General features: G+C 37.7%; 1 long non-coding RNA gene across 1 annotated transcript in view; it reads left to right on the top strand.

Annotated features, from left to right (window-relative positions):
• Positions 1-14,392: 14,392 nt before the first annotated feature.
• Positions 14,393-19,156, top strand: part of LOC112579067 — a 62,540-nt gene continuing 57,776 nt past the window's right edge. Inside the window, exon 1 of the long non-coding RNA XR_006544738.1 lies at positions 14,393-14,573. This is a non-coding gene — a long non-coding RNA (uncharacterized LOC112579067). The remainder of the gene's footprint in view (positions 14,574-19,156) is intronic.

A 19,156-nucleotide genomic window follows, 5' to 3' on the forward strand; every position in this document is an offset into this window, starting at 1 on the left:
AAGCACAAAGAAATTAAGCATCTTGGTTAATGATCACAAAGATAGTACTTGTCACAGGTATGACTTGAGCTCAAATATTGGACCCAAAGCCCCTTCTCTTTATAGTCTTTGATCTTTCTTTGTGATTTGCATGGAGTCTGCCTTTGTTGTGGCCAAAGATTAAGCCATGTTTAGCATTATCTCTGTCTACAGGGTGGCTTCTCAGGTGGCTCAACTGTAGAGAATTTGCCTGCCAATGCAGCAGACTCAGGAGCCATGGGTTCAGTCCCTCGGTTGAGAAGATCCCCTGGAGAAGGGAATGGCAACCCACTCCAGTATTCTTGCCTGGAAAATTCCATGGACAGAGGAGTCTGGTGGGCTACAGTTCATGGGGTCCCAAAGAGCTGGACATGATTGAACAACTGAGCATGCCCACATGCTGTCTACTGGTCTTTCTGTTTCCATTGTTGTCAGAAACAACTTGATATAAGGTCAACTTCAGCCATGTTGAGCCTTCATTTGGAAAGGAGCAGCTGCATAAGTGTTAGGCTGGGTGTGGCCCCCTTTTTCTGTAGGACTGGAATACCAGATTTTAATTTTGGTAAGGTCTCCTTTGTTTAGTCACTAAGTTCCCCAGGTATGTGAAAAACTATGGCCAGCCTTTCACTTAATTCAATGTCATTTTGCTCCACTCTTTGTTTCTAGAGAGGCCTTTCTGGATTGTACTATCTAAAACAGCACGTCCTTCATTACTTTTTGCCTCCTTATTCTTTTTTATTTTTATTTTCCATACTGTTTTTTAACCATATGAAATATTATATACCACATTTAATTGTCTATTTTTCACTACTGAAATGAAAACTCTGTGGAGTAAATACTGTCTGTTCTGTTCATGACATATATATAAAATGACCCATTTGGTTAAATAAAGGGGAAGTTTGTTAGGACAATAGGTGATGGTGGTTCAGATGGTAAAGAGTCTGCCTGCCATGTGGGAGACCCTGGTTCTATCCTTGGGTCAGGAAGATCCCCTGGAAAGGAAATGGTAACCTAGTCCAGTATTCTTGCCTGAAAAATCCCGAGGATGGAGGATGCCTGGCAGACTACAGTCCACGGGATCTCTAAAGAGTCAGACATGACTGAGTGACTTCACTTTTGTTAGGACAAATACAAACTCTACAGAAAGAAGAAAAAAAGAGAGTGCATATTTCTTCTAGTAACTATCCTGTAATCATCAAAAAGAGTAAACCAAAGTATTACCATATTCTGATCACTGCAGAAAGGTGTGTGTGTATGTATGTTAGTCGTTTAGTCATGTCCAACTCTTTGTGATCCCATGCTCGTAACTTGTCCGACTACTCTGTCCATGGAATTCTCCAGGCAAAAATACTGGAGTGGGTAGCCATTCCTTTCTCCAGAGGATCTTCCTGACCCAGGGATGGAACCCAGGTTTCCTGCATTGCATTCTGTACCATCTGAGCCTCCAGGGAAGCCTGCAGAGAGGTGCATCTTCCTTTAATTAAGATGAGAATTCCTTTAAGGACTTTCATTTCCATTTTCTGCTATCTCATTAAGCAACTTTTCTATCACTCAGTCAGTTTTCTAATTACCTTGTTCCTAGGCAGGACTGTGAATGCAGAGCTATTGGGCATAAGCAATCTGATCACTAGAGTTGTTCATTCCCACTGTTTTTGTATCTCCCTTAGTAATCAGTAAAGTGATGTTCTTGTTTATAAAGAAACATCAGAGCTGAAATTTAGGTAAACTCACAAAATCAGGTTTATGAACCTGGAAAGCCAAGGTCTCAGCTCTCCACTGTGATTTTCCTCCAACAGGTGGCAGCCGTGATGAAGGACATCTGAAAAGGTTACCCAACCTTATCCATGACTCTCCTCTGCAATCCAGAGAGGCATATACATTTTGAGACTGGTTAGATTCAAGTTCATATTGGTTTAGATGTAGCAATTGTGGATCTTCATAATTAACCTAAATGAGCTTAAGATTTATAGAGTTTCACTGGGAGAAAAGGGAGACATTGCTATAGCATTGACCACACAATTTACATTTAATGGACAGATTTTCATTTCGTGAAACGCAGCAGTACAAAGCAAAAATGCTGCAGACATTTTTCTCTCAGTAGCTCCCTAATAAAGCTTAAACTGGCCAACTTCCATGCCCTTCAGGACTCCAGAAATACAAACAGGAAGTTAACATTTCCATAGCAATAACAATTCTATAATAAAAGCTGAGGCAAAACAATAAAACAGTAGGTCAGGATAAAAGCAATTTACCTTTTATTAACATGCTAACACTATATTGGAATACATTTTAAATATTAAAATGAAATAGTAAAATTAGAGTAACATTTATAATCAAATGACCTTTTTTTTTTTTTTTTCATTTTTAGGCATGGCTTCCCTCTTGTCTTGTAGCAAGGTGTGAACTTATAGAGCATTTCTAAATTCCCTCAACTTGTAAGTTCTGTTGTGTTATCCATTAATAATTTTGCCCAAGCAAGGCTCTATTTCAGGCATAAATGTTCTTTTCAAAGAAAAGATGATTCTTGTATGATTTGCCATACTGGTTATTTGCTAATATTCACTCCGTTATTGTGAGAAGCCATATACACTTATGTTTTAGTCACTCAATCATGTTCAACTCTGTGACCTCATGGACTGTAGCCCACCAGGTTCTTCTGTCCATAGAATACTCCAGGCAAGAATACTGGAATGGGTTGCCATTTCCGTCTCCATATACACTAATGAGTGTAATGAAAAGAGTGATTTTAAGCAAATCAAATCTTCTTTGATTTGATTCTTCAGACATCCCTAGTAAGCCAAAAGGATGACAGTTTGTCCTGTAGGCATAGACATAGCCTAGAAATGGTAAATGTTCCTTGAGTTTCCTGTACTTGGACCTTTCCTTTCCAAACTATTGAACATTCCTTTCCTCTAACTATGAAAGATGATGGTGGCTTTCTAAGACAGTGAAAAGATATTCAACACTGTGCAGAGGAAGGATGAACTGAAGGTCAAGAAGAGAGAAAAGGTACATTCCCAGGTTGAGATGAGTGACCAGGAGATAGGGTGTTTAGTTCACAAACCATGAAGTTGTTACTGTAATCTTGAGCTGTGCAAGCCTCCATGGCCTTCTGTTCCTATCAACTGATGGGCTTATAAAGTAGATAAAGTTGCTAACATTTGGAACATTGATACAGAAAATTAGAATCCCTTTCCCTGTGATGGAATCTATTTTTTGTCAATTATCTTTTATTGTTTAAGGAATACATATTCGGTTTCTTTAAATGGTCTAAGTGCCTTAACAGTAGTTTCTAAATCTTCCACTTTAAAATTGTGTTGAGCACTGAATAAGATCCAAGTAAATTCTCATCCATAAATGATTCCTTATCCTCTTTTATTTTCTCACTTTACCTCTTACTCCTGAAATGTGATTTTGATGTGGGACAGGCATGCTGATTTTGAAATAGTTGCAACCCTGAACATAGCAGTTTACACAGAATCCATAGAAAATATCTCTTTCTAAATCTACATACTAGCGCTAGAATGTCATCCCTTAGTTGGGTTGACAAGTGTGTTTTAATAAGTTATAGTACTGATGAGACAGAAACATAATCTCCTCAAGTTAAATAAATGCAAGCCTGAGAGCCAGAAATGACTCCTCGTGCCCCTAGTTGTGATAAATTTGTGTATTCATACTTAAAACCGACAAATCACTCTTCTTAACATAATCTTAAGGGGGTTAATACTAGCGAATGTTATGCCAATCTCAATGCCTGTAATTGTAGTGTACTGAACACTTACAGGAAATTGTGTAAGAATTTGTTTAAATGGAATGCTGCCCTCTTATGGTTACACAAATCCTTCTAGAGCCAAACATAAAATTGTAGTCTTGAGTTAGGGCAGTTAATAGAGGGGTTTAATTAGTGGAAAGACCCCAAAAATGTAAGCCACACTTGGATTTTACACACTACAAATTAGAGTGGCATAGAGGTGACTCATTGCAAGTTCATATATCTAGGTAACATAGAGCCAAGGATAGAACCCAGTTTGTTGCTTTTCTCCTTATTTTAATAATGTATATTTGAACATAATTTTAATTTTTACTTTCATAATTCAGATATTTCAATGGACATCACAAACATCAATTTTATCAAAGGAATTAAAATAAGATTAATTGTAATAAATCAAGATGATATCAACACTTTCTAAACATTAGAGGACTTCAGCATCTTATCAATTCAGAAAATTTGGGAAGTTCTCAAATATCAAACTTAAAAACTTCCAGTTTTCAGGACATTTTATTTATCTTCTTCCAAGATCATTCTTATCATCTGAGGAGTCCACAGAACCAGTTTAATACATATCTAAAAAGTGGATGTCTGTCAAATACTGGATAAAAGCATTTTATTTTTCCTAAAAATTTCCATCTTTTACAAGATAACTATTTGCATTTTTATTTTTGCTCTCAAGGATTGTTTTTATTTGAATCAGCTTTTTTAAGGTATAATCTACCTACCAAATTATATATACTTTAGTGTATAGTTGAATGAGTTTTGATAAATACCTATAATAATGTAAGCATCAAGATATAGAACATACACATACAGATACAGAACATATATTAATGTATCACCCAAGTAAGTTTCCTTGTGCTTCATTTCAGTCATTCTCCCCATTCTGGTCCCAGGCAACCATTTATCTGTTTTCTGTCTTATCTGTAAAGATTAGATGTGATTTACACAAACCTTCCTATATAAGAACTTATAAAGTAGATACGCTTTCATGTCCGGCTTCTTTCCTTCAGCATAATGGTTTAATTTTCATCATTGTTGTTTTGTTTATCAGTATTTTCTTCCTGTTTATGATTGAGTTGTATTTCATAGTATGGATGTACCACAATATTCATCTGCTCACTATCTATTGGATATTTGGGTTGTTTCTAGGTTTTTTAATCTTTACTAAAAAAATACTGCTGTGAAAATTCATGTAGAAGTCATAGTGTGGTCAGATGTTTTCATTTCTCTTAGGTAAATACCTAGAGGTACAATTGTTGGCTCATATAATGTGTATGTCTAACTTTGTAGGACACCGCTACACTGTCATTCAAAGTGACCATATGATTTCACATTTCCACCAGAACTATGCGAGAGTTCTAGTTGCTTCAAATTCTTGCCACCACTTGGTGGCATCAGTATTTTTAATTTGAGCTATTCTCATGGTTGCTAGGTATCTCATTTCAGTAGGAGTTTTGATTTGCATAATCAAAATCTAATCATGAATCATTTTAAACCTTTTTTCATGTGCCTATTAACCGTTCAAATATATATATTTTAATGATGTGTCTGGCTAAATCTTTTGGTCATTAAAAAAATTAATTTGCAGCTTGTATTTGAGTTGTAAGTATGCTTTATATATTCTAGATACCAATCTTTTTTCAGCTATATGTATTGTCAATATTTTTTCTCTCAGCCTGGCTTGCCTTTTCTTTATCTTTCCGGCCATGCAGCGTGGTGTCTGGGATCTTAGTTACCCAGCCAGGGATCAAACCTGCGCCCCCTGCAGTTGAAGAGCGGCATCTGAACATATGGACTACCAAACAATGGTTAAGTCCCATGTGCTGTAGGCCTGAACCTTGGAGGACAAAATTCAGCCTTGGGACCTTTGTCCTTTCTTATCAGAACAGATAACAACATTAGTTTTGGTGGTTTCCCAAACCTTGTGACTTGAGTGCAAGAACAAAGGATCTGACACCAAGATGTTTGCAACAACTAACCCCTGATCCCCACCCCCTGCACCGCCATCTTCCCTATAAAAGTGCTTTGCTGAAAGTTTTTGGGAAGAGTTTGGGGTTTTTAAGGCTTGAGCCACCAGTCTCCTTGCATGGCCCTGCAATAAACCTTTCTCTGCTCCAAACTCTGATGTTTTGGTATTGTTTTTGGCCTCACTGTGCGTCAGGCACATGGACTTATATTAGATAACAATGGACTGCTTGTGGAACTGCTTCTGGAGAGTGGAAAAAAGAAGACCAACACATATATATTCTAAGTGGAACTTTAGAACTCCATGTATGTATAAACAGAAAATCCCAAAAGCTTCCAGAGAGAAAAACAGGGGACTTACAAAGGAACAAGAAAGATTGATATAGAATCCTCATTTTAAAAACTGGCTCAAGAAAACATTTAAGCAGTATCTTCAGTATGCTGAGAAAAAAGATTATGAGCCTTGAATTTAATGCCCAGACCAATTATCATTCACATAAATGGCAAAATAATGACAGAGGAAGACATGCCTAGACTTGGAATATTTATCACTGCAAACTCTGTCTGAAATGTTTATTAAAGTTATATTTCAACAAACTTTAAAAAAAACTTCAAGCTGCATTTCATCAGAAACATTTATAAGCAAAAAAACCAGTAAAACATTTTCTTCAGCATAATAGTGCTCTGATTTCAGCTCTAAGAGGTAGAGCTTAGAAGTCAACATTTATGGCCTTATAACAAGAAAAAGCTGAACAACTAAAAATCAGCCAGTTTTCTTGGACCCATTAAAGAACCAGGGTCACATGGCAGACTCCAGAGTCAGATATGACAGACTATTAGAGAATTTTAAATAACTACATTAAAGGTTCTAATGGAAAAAAGTAGACAGCGTGAAGGAACAGGTAGATAATACAAGCACAGAGATGACTTGCCTAAGAAAGAATCAAATGAAAATGCTACAAATAAAAAACAAAGTAACAAAAGTGAAGACTGTGTTTGATAGGTTGATTAGTAGACTGGACATGGCTGAGGAAAGGATCAGTGAAGTTGAAAATAGTTCAAATTTCCCAAACTGAAATACAAAGAGAAAAAAATAATGAACAAAACAGAGCAGTATACATAAAACAGAATGCATCAAACAATATCAAAAGATGCAACATACCCATAACTGGAATATCAAAAGCAGAAGAAAAAGAGAATGGAGAAGAAGAGATACTTGAAGAAATGATGCTCAACAGTTTTTTAAAATTAGTTGTTGTTCAGTCACTCAGTCATGTCTGACTCTGTGACCCCATGGACTGTGGCACACCAGGCTTCCCTGTCCATCACCAGCTCCTGGAGCTTGCTCAAACTCATGTCCAGTGAGTTGGTGATGCCATCCAACCATCTCATCCTCTGTCGTCCCCTCCTCCTCCTGCTTTCAATCTTTCCCAGCATCGGGGTCTTTTCCAATGAGTTAGTTCTTTGAATCAGGTGGCCAAAGTATTGGAGTTTCAGCTTCAACATCAGTCCTTCCAATAAATATTCAGGATTGATTTCCTTTAGGATTGACTGGTTGGATCTCCTTGCAGTCCAAGGGACTCTCAAGAGTCTTTTCCAACTCCACAGCTCAAAAGCATCAATTCTTTGGTGCTCAGCCTTTTTTATGTTCCAGCTCTCACATCCATACATGACTACTGGAAAAACCATAGCTTTGACTATACAGATTTTTGTTGGCAAAATAATGTCTCTGCTTTTTAATATGCCATCTAGGTTGGTTAGGATTTCTTTGGAAGGAATGATGCTAAGGCTGAAACTCCAGTACTTTGGCCACCTCATGTGAAGAGTTGACTCATTGGAAAAGACTCTGATGCTGGGAGGGATTGGGGGCAGGAGAAGGGGACGACAGAGGGTGAGATGGCTGGATGGCATCACCAACTCGATGGACATGAGTCTGAGTGAACTCCCGGAGTTTGTGATGGACAGGGAGGCCTGGTGTGCTGCGATTCCTGGGGTTGCAAAGAGTCGGACACGACTGAGTGACTGAACTGAACTGAAGTGAGGTTGGTCATAACTTTTCTTCTAAGGAACAAGCATATTTTAATTTTATGGCTGCAGTCACCATTTTAAATTTTCATGGCTGCAGCAACAATTTTAAAATTAGTGACAGATATCAAACCACAGATCCAGGAATCTTAGAATACCAAGCAGGATAAACACCAAAAACACCTTCATACATGGGCATAGTATATTAAAGCTGCAGAACACTAAAGGCAAAGAAAATCTTGGAACAATGAGTAAAATCATAATCTTGAAAATTCTCAGATTGTATCAGTGTGCTAGTAGCATGTGACAAGGGATAAAATGTAAGCAAAATTTTTACTTTCTTAAACATAAGGTATATACACAGACTAGCTCTAAGTAGTAATAGATTTCATATACTCTCTATGTACTTCAGAGATACTGCCTCGAGATTCAGTTCCAGGACGCCACAATAAAGTGAATATGACAATAAAATAAGTCACATGAATTTTTTGGTTTCTCAGTGCATGTGAAAGTTACCTTTATATTATACTGATATACTGTAATTCATTAAGTATGGAATGGCATTATGTCTAAAAAAAAAAACACTGAACATACCTTATTTCAATAATGAAATAATGCTGTTGGCAAAATGTTGCTGACAGACTTGCTCCATGTAAGGTTGCCACAGACCTTCAGTCTATTAAAAAAACATGCAGTGTCTCTGAAGCACAATGAAGCAAAGTGTAATAAAAGGAGATATGTCTGTACATACTATAAAACTAAGGACAGCAACAGGATGGGAGTTAGAAACAGGACATATAACTTCTGAAACACTAGAGGGAAAAAGATAGATTAAAAAAGAAAAATGTATCAGCAAACTTATACCTACACTGAAGAATTTGAGATCAAAAGAACATGATGTCTGACTCTTTGGGACCCCATGGACTATACAGTCCATGGAATTCTCCAGGTCTGGAGTGGGTAGCATTTCCCTTCTCCAGGGGATCTTTGCAACCCAGGGATGGAACCCAGGTCTCTTGCATTACAGGCAAATATACCAAAAACCTGAGAAGAATATACTCCTAGGAGGAGGAAGAGAATTGAAGTGGGAAAAAGAGAAAAAATGTTTTTTCTTACCTCTGTTGTACATATATACACACACATATACATATATGTGTGTGTGTGTGTGTATATATATATATATATACACTTGTGTAGAGTGCATATAATCTGGAAAAGATTTTTTAAAACTACCAGCCTTTCTGTGTAGATCCTGTCTTAATATTGAAGAACGGAGGATGGGTCTGAATTTCTCCTGCAGTGTAAATGGAAGGGCACAATTAACATGGAGAACTGTATAAGAACACAAATTATTTCTCTCCACAAAACCTTCAAATGTCATGTTAGGAGATAGTGCTTCAAAGGGAAATAATTTGTTCCTGGAACACAATTTTTCATTTAAACACAATCTTCATTTTGAAGAGAAAACAAATAGACACAATATAACCCAGCTGGCCTTATGCCCACTTATGTCCCATAAGTGCCATGTAAAACCATGAAAGGAACCACATCAAGGCAGATTAGACCACTGAGAACTTCAAGGAAATCACATTCGCCACGCACAATTTTTCTGTGGACCTTTGTTAGAAAAAGCAAGCCAAGTGGCCCAGAGCTAATGGGAACAGTCATCAAATTGGAAGTTATCTTTTGAAATGACATGAAGAAGCAAGAATCTTGAAAAAGTCTGGAAAGGTCATTAACTTCATAGACATGGGGCTTTCTTTCTTTTAGGGAATAAAAAAAAGCATAATGCTATTCATTGTCCTTAAAGCCATTATTATCCTCACAAATTGAACAACCTTTTATTCTTTTCTTTCAGCCCAAGGAACAGCTACTTAATTAGTTTGTTTTTATTTTTACAAATTAATGGGCTTACCTGGTGGTTCAGTGGTAAAGAATTTGCCTGCCAATGCAGGAGACATGGGTTCGATCCCTGGGTCAGGAAGATCCCCTTGAGAAGGAAATGGCAACCCACTCCAGTATTCTTGCTTGAGAAATCCCATCGACAGAGGAGCCTGGCAGGTTACGCTCCATGGGGCTGTGAAAGAGGTGGACGTGACTTAGTGAGTAAACAACAAATTATAATAAACTGTTTTTTAGCATTTGAAATATTTCTGAAACATCTCATATATCATTTATAATCTAGAAGTCAGTGTTGTATAGTATGTTAGGAGAATGGGCTATAAAGCCACACTGCCTGAAAAAGCACCCCAGCTATGACACTGTTCAAGTAACATTCATCAAATATATACCTCCCTGTGTCTTGATTATCTCAACATGAGCATCGTGAACTAGAGGGCATTTCATCCTTGTTGTAAGGATTGAGTGAGATACAATAAGCACATTTCTCACAGCCCTCCTTGGAACAAATTAACACCAATGACGAATAGTTGTTAAAATCCTCATATCAACTTCATGAGGTAGATCCTTGTGCTACAGACAAGAACGCTCAGACCTTGAGAGGGAAAGCAACTAGTCCCAGATTTTCCAAATGGTGGGTGGAAATGGTGGAGACAGAGTGCAAATCAAGTGCATTCTGACTACAAAGCCCCTGCTCTCAGCACTCATTAAAATAGATTATTTTGTAACTTTTTCATATCACAGTCTTTTGCCTTTACACTTGGGTATAAACTCAAGAAGGTCAGAATTAGCTGCACCTTCTAGTTGTAGATTTTCCCATGTGGCCTAGATCAGTACCCTGGAAACACATGGGCAAAAGTTGCTGAGAAAGAGAAAATTGACATTTATAAAGCACTGAAGAAATGTCTGCCAAGAACTAGGGTGAGATACTGAAATAAATTGCATCCATATTTAATCTTTACAACAGTCTCAAGGGGCAAGTGTTAATATCCCTGTTTTACAGATGTTATACAGATGTTGTTGAGAGGATAAATTCTTCTTTCCCCAGACTGTGTATTTTCTTTGTGGAATGCACACAGTAAATGAGAGCAAGACCTTAAAGCCAAATCAAGCTTGGTAAGAAGCTTAGTTCAGCTACTTACTGAAGTGTGTGATTTGGAATTATAAAACTTCTCTGAGATTCATCTATAAAATGCAGATAGCACATACAACCTCTATCAAGGGGTAATTGCATTAAATAAGGCAATATGCATAAAGCCCACTATAGAATCACTGTAAGCAGTTAATAAATGTTAGTTATTATTATTACTGTTGTTACACTATTAATACGAGTTTCAGTAGAGTCAACTGAAGTGAAAGGACCTTTATTCAACTTTAGCCTGACTGTCAGTGTCTGCTTTAAAATGAGAAATATCCTCTTTAAAATGGGAAAGCTTTGGAGGTCAATTACACAGGTAATTGAATCAGTTTAAACAACTCCACTGGGCAGAACCTGTCCAAAATAATCATTGTTTCAGTAAAACAGTTGATAGGACTATTTTAAATAAAACAGTAAAAATATTACTTCCTGACAGGAGTATTACCTATAGGTTTATAGAAATAAGCAGCCTGCGGACTGCAGGTAGAAATTGTATGCAGCAAGCATTTCCTCTGAAGCTAAAGGATATGACCTTAGAAAGGACAATGCAGCCAAACTTATTGAGACTTTATCATCATTTGTTGATTGCACTTCAGATGTCCAAAATCCCTTGGGGAAGAAAACTTCACGCATAATATTTTCATTTTAGAAACTATGATAAACTCTGTTTTATTCAGAATGATCAGTAAATTGAAAGTGCTAGTTATAATCAAATAATATTTGTCAAATATCCTAAGTTAATTAAAAGCTAGAATATTCAAATCAAATATTGTACTTTCAGTAGTAAACAGCATTCAACTCTCAGCAAGGAAAATGCTTTCTCTGACTGTTCTGAAACTGCTTTAGAGTCTTAGCGTGTCCCAATGTTATCATTAGAAAGCTTAACTGTTATGATAACATAAATTTCAGTGTAAAGTAAGGAAGATTTTCTCACACTGAGCAGTTCCAAGATGAGTTGGGTAACACTAGAATTTTGAGGATTCCCTTTGCAGGGAGATTTAAACAAAGGCTGCGGGACTGCTTGCCTGGAAGGTTGCAAACCAGATGTTGACATGGAGCGAGGAGTTCCAGAATTGATGTTTCCCACAGCTGATTATCTTCATTTTCTAGGACTGTGGTAAGAAAGTACCACCAATTGGGTGGCTTAAACAGCAGCAGCTTATTTTGTCCAATTGCAGATGGAGGTATCATCAGAGTTGATTTCTCCCGAGGCCTCTGTGGCTTGTAGGTGGCAGTCTTCTCCTGTGTTTTCACGTGGTCTCCCCACTGTATGTTTGTGTCCTGATTGTCCTGATCTCTTTTCATAAGGACATCAATCGTACTGAATAAGGGGTCACCCTAATGGCCTCATTTCACTTTACCGCTAAGTCACTACAGTCGTGTCCGACTCTGTGCGACCCCATAGACGGAAGCCCACCAGGCTCCCCCGTGCCTAGGGTTCTCCAGGCAAGAACACTGGAGTGGGTTGCCATTTCCTTCTCCGATGAGTGAAAGTGAAAAGTGAAAGGGAAGTCGCTCAGTCGTGTCTGACTCTTTTCGACCCCATGGACTGTAGCCTACCAGGCTCCTCTGTCCATGGGATTTTCCAGGCAAAAGTACTGGAGTGGGGTGCCATTGACCTCTTTAAAGACCCCGTCTTCACATACAGTCATCTGAGGTACTGTTTGGTTGGTTGGTTTAGTCGCTAAGTCGTGTCTGACTCTTGCTACCCCAAGGACTATAGCCTGCCAGGCTCCTCTGCCCAGGGGATTCTCCAGGCAAGAATACTGGAGTGGGTTGCCATTTTGGAGTGATGATTTCAATAACTGAGTTTGGGGGATATATGATTCAGTCCCTAACACTGGTTTTGTAAGAGAATCAGTTGGGGACTTCATTAAGGATTCTGAATTCCTTAGAACTACTCTTGAAGATTGGAAGGTCAAGGAAACTGCATTTTTAGCAAGGATCCAATAGGTATTGGTTTGGTGCTTGTTTTTGTTTTTTTGTAAGTAGCATAAGATATATCTCAAGCTTGCTCAACTAAACTAGAGAAACTCCTTAGCTTACACAACTGAACATTTCAAGACTAAAGTTTCTTTTCCTAGATCAAGAATCTAAATGACATAGTATAAATAATGCTTTAGCAGCCTGACTGTTCTTTCTACATTTCTTCCATCTGTTTTCTCAGTGTCACCTCCTTTTCTCAGTTCCCTGGTGGTTGGAAGATGGCTTGACCAAGCCCCTGTGTCTTCAGAGGCTCATGTTTATCAGAGTTGAGGGTAAATCTGGTTAACTTTTTATAACACAATACCTAATGCAAAAGATACAAAGTATATAATTATACAAAGCATAATTCAAAGTTTACTTTTGTAATAGGTTATTAATGCTGATAGTGTTGACTTAGTGCTTATGCATTAGCCTGTATGCTGACTGCATCATATGTGTATTTATATTCACATTAGGTGCAGTGATTCTCACCATTATACAGATAGGAAAACTGAGTCTCCCAGAGGCTATCTCTTGCCCAAGGTGTCAGAGTGAGTAAAAGAGACAGAGCTGGAATTCACATTTCAACACTGTGGTTTTCAAATTCTCACTTCTAAATGCTGTATTCTGCTGCCTCATTAACGTGCTAACTATGGGTGTTCGCAGTTTTTTTTCTTAAAATTGATTAATTTTCATTAAACATTTTCCTTATAAACCTTTTTTCCTTTTAATTTTACTGAGTCATCCCTGACAGACAGCCCTGTGTAAGTTGAATGCCTATAGCATTGTGACCTGACTGACTTTTATTGTGAAAAATTAATCACCATAAGTTTTATCATCCATCAGCTCACATAGACACAAGGAAAGTTTTTTCTTGGTGAAGAGAACTTTTAGAATTGATTCTCTTGGCGGTTTCCAAATGTACCACCCAGTAGGGTGACTTAGCATCAGTAAATGTTACTTTACATCCTGGAGTTAGCTCTCTCCATCAGAGCTGCACTACCTGAAATGTTCAAAGTTTTGATGATAAAAGGAAAACATATTCTTTATCCTAATCATCCTTATGTACTAGAAACACCATTTGTCGGCCTATCATTTACAAAGTTGTCATCCAAACTCAATATACCATGGTCACTGTATCTCTTAGCCCTCGCCACAGGAATCTTTATAAGGTGACGACTTCTTAATTCAATTTAGTATAGGCAAATGGAAAAAAAAGTAGTCCAGAAATGCTTCTTAACTCCCCTACTGAAGCTGTGAGTCCCACCTGATGACTACCAGCTTGACAAGATAACCAACTTGCAGACTGCAAAAAAAAAAAAAACCAACCAGCATTCACTGTGAGTTGTCCTTATTCAGCTAAGTACGTTTATTTCACTATTGGACTGTAGCAAAGGTGTTGGTAGGTCTTTCCCTGGAATGTGGGCAAGATGCCTGTGTCCTGTTGCTGAGAAAATGCATATAAATGCCCAAGCCTGTTTAGTGGTCTTTACCAAAAATAGTTTGGCCTTTTGACTCACCCAGGCTGCCGGTAAACTGTTTTTTTTTTTCCCCCTCTCCACAGATACACTAAATCTAGTAACATCACGTCAGTGCATTCCAAATTGGAGGCAACATTGACTTTGTTTTAGTTTGGGAATCCTTATTATTGGTTCATAAGTTGGATCAGAGAACACTGGGACAAGAAGGATCTGAGAGATATTCAGTCTTCAGCCCAGCCTCGTAGATTTATAGATAAGAAGCAGAAGCCCAGAAAGCTTAAGTGACCCCCACAAGCACACATTGCTGGTAAGTGGCAGACCCAAAATAACTCTGGGCTGCTAATGCGTGAAGCAGTCTGTTTTCTGCCAGGGTCTCAGCCGGAGATTTCGTGGGTGGGTTGTGCCAGGTTCCCCTCAAGAGCAGTTTGGGGGAGTGATGGCAAGATATGAGTCTTGGCTGCCCTTGTATTTACAGAATTTTCATTTGGACATGTGCTGCTTTCGCAAGAAGGAATTTGAGAATCAAATAATACAAAAACCAGGAAAGCAAATAGATATTTTGATGCTCAAACTTGACCATGGGTGGCTTTTTAACAGGGCCTTTAGGGAAAGCTAGTTTGCATTAGCAAGCTTCTCTGAGATCTTTCAGTGCTACTCAGTCATTCCTGTGGCTCAGGTGTCTAAGCCTCACACCTTCCCAGGTGGTCCAAGTGCACTGTTTTGCACACAGAAAGGATCCCCACAGTCTGCTCTTTACTCAGTGATCAAAACCTCTGTGTTTCTCCGTATGCTTGGCAGCTGGGCCAAAGTTTCATTTTCATACAGATCTTTTCTTTTCTCTCTCGAATCTTCCTCTCATCTGGTTGAATCTCAGGATAGGCTTTTGTTGTGTTTTGTTTTCCACTGAAAAGGGTATAAATTACTTCTATTTTATTTAGTCTGATAGACCTGTCTGTAATGTGAAGGTGGGATTTGCAGTTACAAGATGAAATCTGATCACACTAAAGAAGGGCTTCCCTGGTGGCTCAGCAAAGAATCTGCATGCAATGCAGGAGACCCAGGTTCAATCCCTAGATCAGGAAGATCCCCTGGAGAAGGAAATGGCAACCCACTCCAGGATTCTTGCCTGGAAAATTCCATGGACAGAGGAGCCTGGAGGGCTATAGTCCATGAGGTCACAAGAGTCGGACTTGAATTAATGACAAAACCACCACCACTAGCAAAGAAGGCAAGTATGCCTTTGCTGAGTAGCTATTAAATTTGTCTTTAAACAAATATCCAGAATATAATAAAACCTGAATAATAACTATTTCAGTTTAAAAGGAAGTAAATCAGGCACAGATCATGGAGCAGCACTTATTGTGTATGCCAGTTTTACAAGTGAGGAAAGCGATCCTCAGAAAATAAGGAATGTGGGTCAGGTACAAAGCTAGGAAGTGAAAAAATAAGAATTTAGACCTATATTTATATCTGAGGCTCACTAGGGGTCTTGTTATTTCCATTTTGCCAGGCAGTCAGTCTCTATAACTGTTTGACTTTTTAATGGGAATATTAAAATCTGTTGTGAAGTGTTTTAATATTCATTATGTCCTTTGCTCTTTCTAAAGCCTTGAAAGGAAACTAGATGTTACTCCACTTGAAAAGAAAGATACCTGAGGGTATGTTGCTGGTTTTTTTTTTTTTTTTTTTTTTTTTTTGCATTAGCAAAATGGCAAAATAGAAAGACACTGAATTCATCTCCTCTCAGGAGCACACCTAGATCACAACTATCTGCAGAATAGCCATCTAAGAAAAAGACCAAAACCTACTGGAAAAGATCTACAACTGAACACATAAAGAAAGAACCCGAATGAGATGAGGTTTCCCACCATCCCTATATTGAGATGCAATTGACAAATACAATTGTACAATATTGAAAAATCAGATCAGATCAGATCATTCGCTCAGTCATGTCCGACTCTTTGTGACCCCATGAATCGCAGCACGCCAGGCCTCCCTGTTCATCACCAACTCCCGGAGTTCACTGAGACTCACGTCCATTGAGTCAGTGATGACATCCAGCCATCTCATCCTCTGTCATCCCCTTCTCCTCCTGCCCCCAATCCCTCCCAGCATCAGAGTCTTTTCCAATGAGTCAACTCTTCACATGAGGTGGCCAAAGTACTGGAGTTTCAGCTTTAGTATCATTCCTTCCAAAGAAATCCCAGGGCTGATCTCCTTCAGAATGGACTGGTTGGATCTCCTTGCAGTCCAAGGGATTCTCAAGAGTCTTCTCCAAAAATAAAATTAAATTAAAAAAAAGATACCTGAGCTTCAGAGAAGTTAGTTGACTTACACAAAGTTGACTGCCCAGAAGCAACTAATATGGGACTCAAATCAAAGTCTTGTAAGTCTAAAGCAAAGTGAATAGTGAAAAGCACTGGCAAAGTGGGCTCAAGAGACCCAGGCTCAAGTTCAAACTATTCATTCCACTTATTTGAAGTATATCCTGGACAGATTACTTATATCTGTGATATTCATTTTCTAGCTGTCTGCTAAGTGGGACTAAAATAACACCCTGTGGCTGGATTTTTATGAAATAAATCTGAAATATCTTTTCTGACCAAAAAGTAATTTATATGTGCTATGAGTAAAACCATTTTAAAAGTTATAACTTTTACAGCTTAAGAGTTCAAACTTCAAAACAATATTAAAAGTTAAGAGACTATACCTCAATACAAAATAAAAAGATTTTTAAAAGTTAATAGATCCATTTATGATGTGAATGTGGAAATTCTCTTTTGCTCATAAAGGTTATTTAATCAGTTTGATCCTCACAAGAAGATGCTCATTTAAGTATTTGGCCATTTTCTCTTCTAACTTGATAATCTGTAAGATAATTAGAAATACTCAGTGTCTTTTACTTCCAGGATATCTGTGTAAGCTATAATTATGAAAATACATCTTAAGCAGATTTCTAGATTCTGAAAAGTAATACAGTTCATATCCTAGTCCTTTGTCTTCTTTCCTTTCTAGTAATTAGGGGCTATTTGAGGGAGAAAAACCATGATGTGGATGAGTAAAAGATGACATTTTTGAAAGGCTAATGGCAGATTTTTAAAGGAGTCTCTGTATATAATACATGAGATTATGTTCATTTATCAGCAAAAATCTCATTGAGAGAATCAAAGCAATACTTGTCTAAGAGTTCATTTCTTCTTCAAATTAAACACGATCAAATTTTTCTTAAACTTTTACTTTTAAAATGACATTTTCAGTAGGCTGAGGAATATAAACATTCTAATACCTTTCATACAGCTTTTTTCCTGCATTGTAATTGATGGTTTTCAAAAACAAGATGAATGCATTCAAAACAAAGAACAAAACAAGAGTACACATTTGATTTTAATTACTCTCTGCTGCACTTGGTAATAAAATGCCCAGTTGGAATTGGCCTACCCTCTTCCTGCAGGGTGACGTCTTTAACCCAAATGAACCAGTGGTTTTTGTGGGAATTGAGGCAGGAACAAATGCTTATTAAGCAGCAGTAATATGTTAGGCACTAATCCTCATGATGATGCTGTGAGTTAGATATTAGGGTCCTTGGTTTTAGTTAAGAAAATACACTCAAAAGTTTGTTTTTCTTCAAATGCCACAACAAGGTGATGAAGACCCAGCTCTGAGTGATTCTGAACCTGCTGTCTACTCTAGGCTTTGTAAGGAAATCTCTTTGTAGGCTCTGCTTTTGTCAAGCCCCTTTCTCCTTCATTGGTCATGCTTTATAACTGGTGAGTGTCTGGGTGTCTTCTGCCTTATGGAAACTCTCAAGTGTTAATGTACCAGATTTCATGGTTTCTAAAGTTATATACAGTAGACTAAAGCACAGATAAGTGCAACTTCTCAGTCAAGGGGTATTAAGGAAATCTTTTGGATGGCAATAAAATAGAGGTGTTGGTGTTACCAAGTGAAAAACAACCTGTTCTATTTCATATAATAAAATCAGTTCATCACAATATCTACTGAGGCAAAGCACTGAAGACTAGTGCTGAAATGTTCAGCAGACTAGCAATCAAGACCTGTTTTTTTCCAGGTATGGATTTGCCAGTTATAAACCATGGGAGTCAATTAACCTGTTTTCAACTATAAGATAAAAATTATAGTCTTCCTGCCACCTCACACGATTGATTTACAGATAAAATGAGACGTTGTAGGTAAAAATTGTTTGCATCCCTATAAAACTGTAAGAATTTAAAAGAAATCAGTTATGTTTTCCTTTTGCTAATATTCCCCAAAGGGAGTAAATATTCCAGTTATTCCCATTGTGGATAGACTTCAACCCCATGTATGTATTTAATAATTAACACCTACCCTAAGTGTCTATTCAGTTGACTCCATTCTTTTTTTTTTAACCATTTATCATTTATTTATTATTATTATTTTTACTTTACAATATTGTATTGGTTTTGCCATACATCAACATGAATCCACCACAGGTGTACACGTGTTCCCCATCCTGAACCCCCCTCCCACCTCCCTCCCCATTTTAAAGCAGTTTCTTATCAATATTTTTGTTTAGTTTTATTTTATGGTGACACTCAAAGTTTATGACTAATTTTTTTATGTTAACTATGGGCCATGAGCATCATCAGTTGACTCCATTCTTATATGTGATAGAGGGGACAAGTTGGTTTTGGTCATGTGTGGAGGAGCAATGAAACCATCACTTTGGCTGAAAAAAAAGTTTAATTAAATACAAAAGCTCATGAATAGAAGTTCCTGAAATACCAAGTGATTGTGATATTCTTGTAAATATGATCTTGAGATGAAAATTTAAGAACTTGGTTTTGTTTGGCTTAATTGTGTTTTCTAAATAATAGCCCATCCCTGATATAACTAATATGTATTGTTGTG

The sequence above is a fragment of the Bubalus bubalis genome, chromosome 15 (assembly GCF_019923935.1).
Source record: "Bubalus bubalis isolate 160015118507 breed Murrah chromosome 15, NDDB_SH_1, whole genome shotgun sequence".
NCBI classification, from domain to species: domain Eukaryota; kingdom Metazoa; phylum Chordata; class Mammalia; order Artiodactyla; family Bovidae; genus Bubalus; species Bubalus bubalis.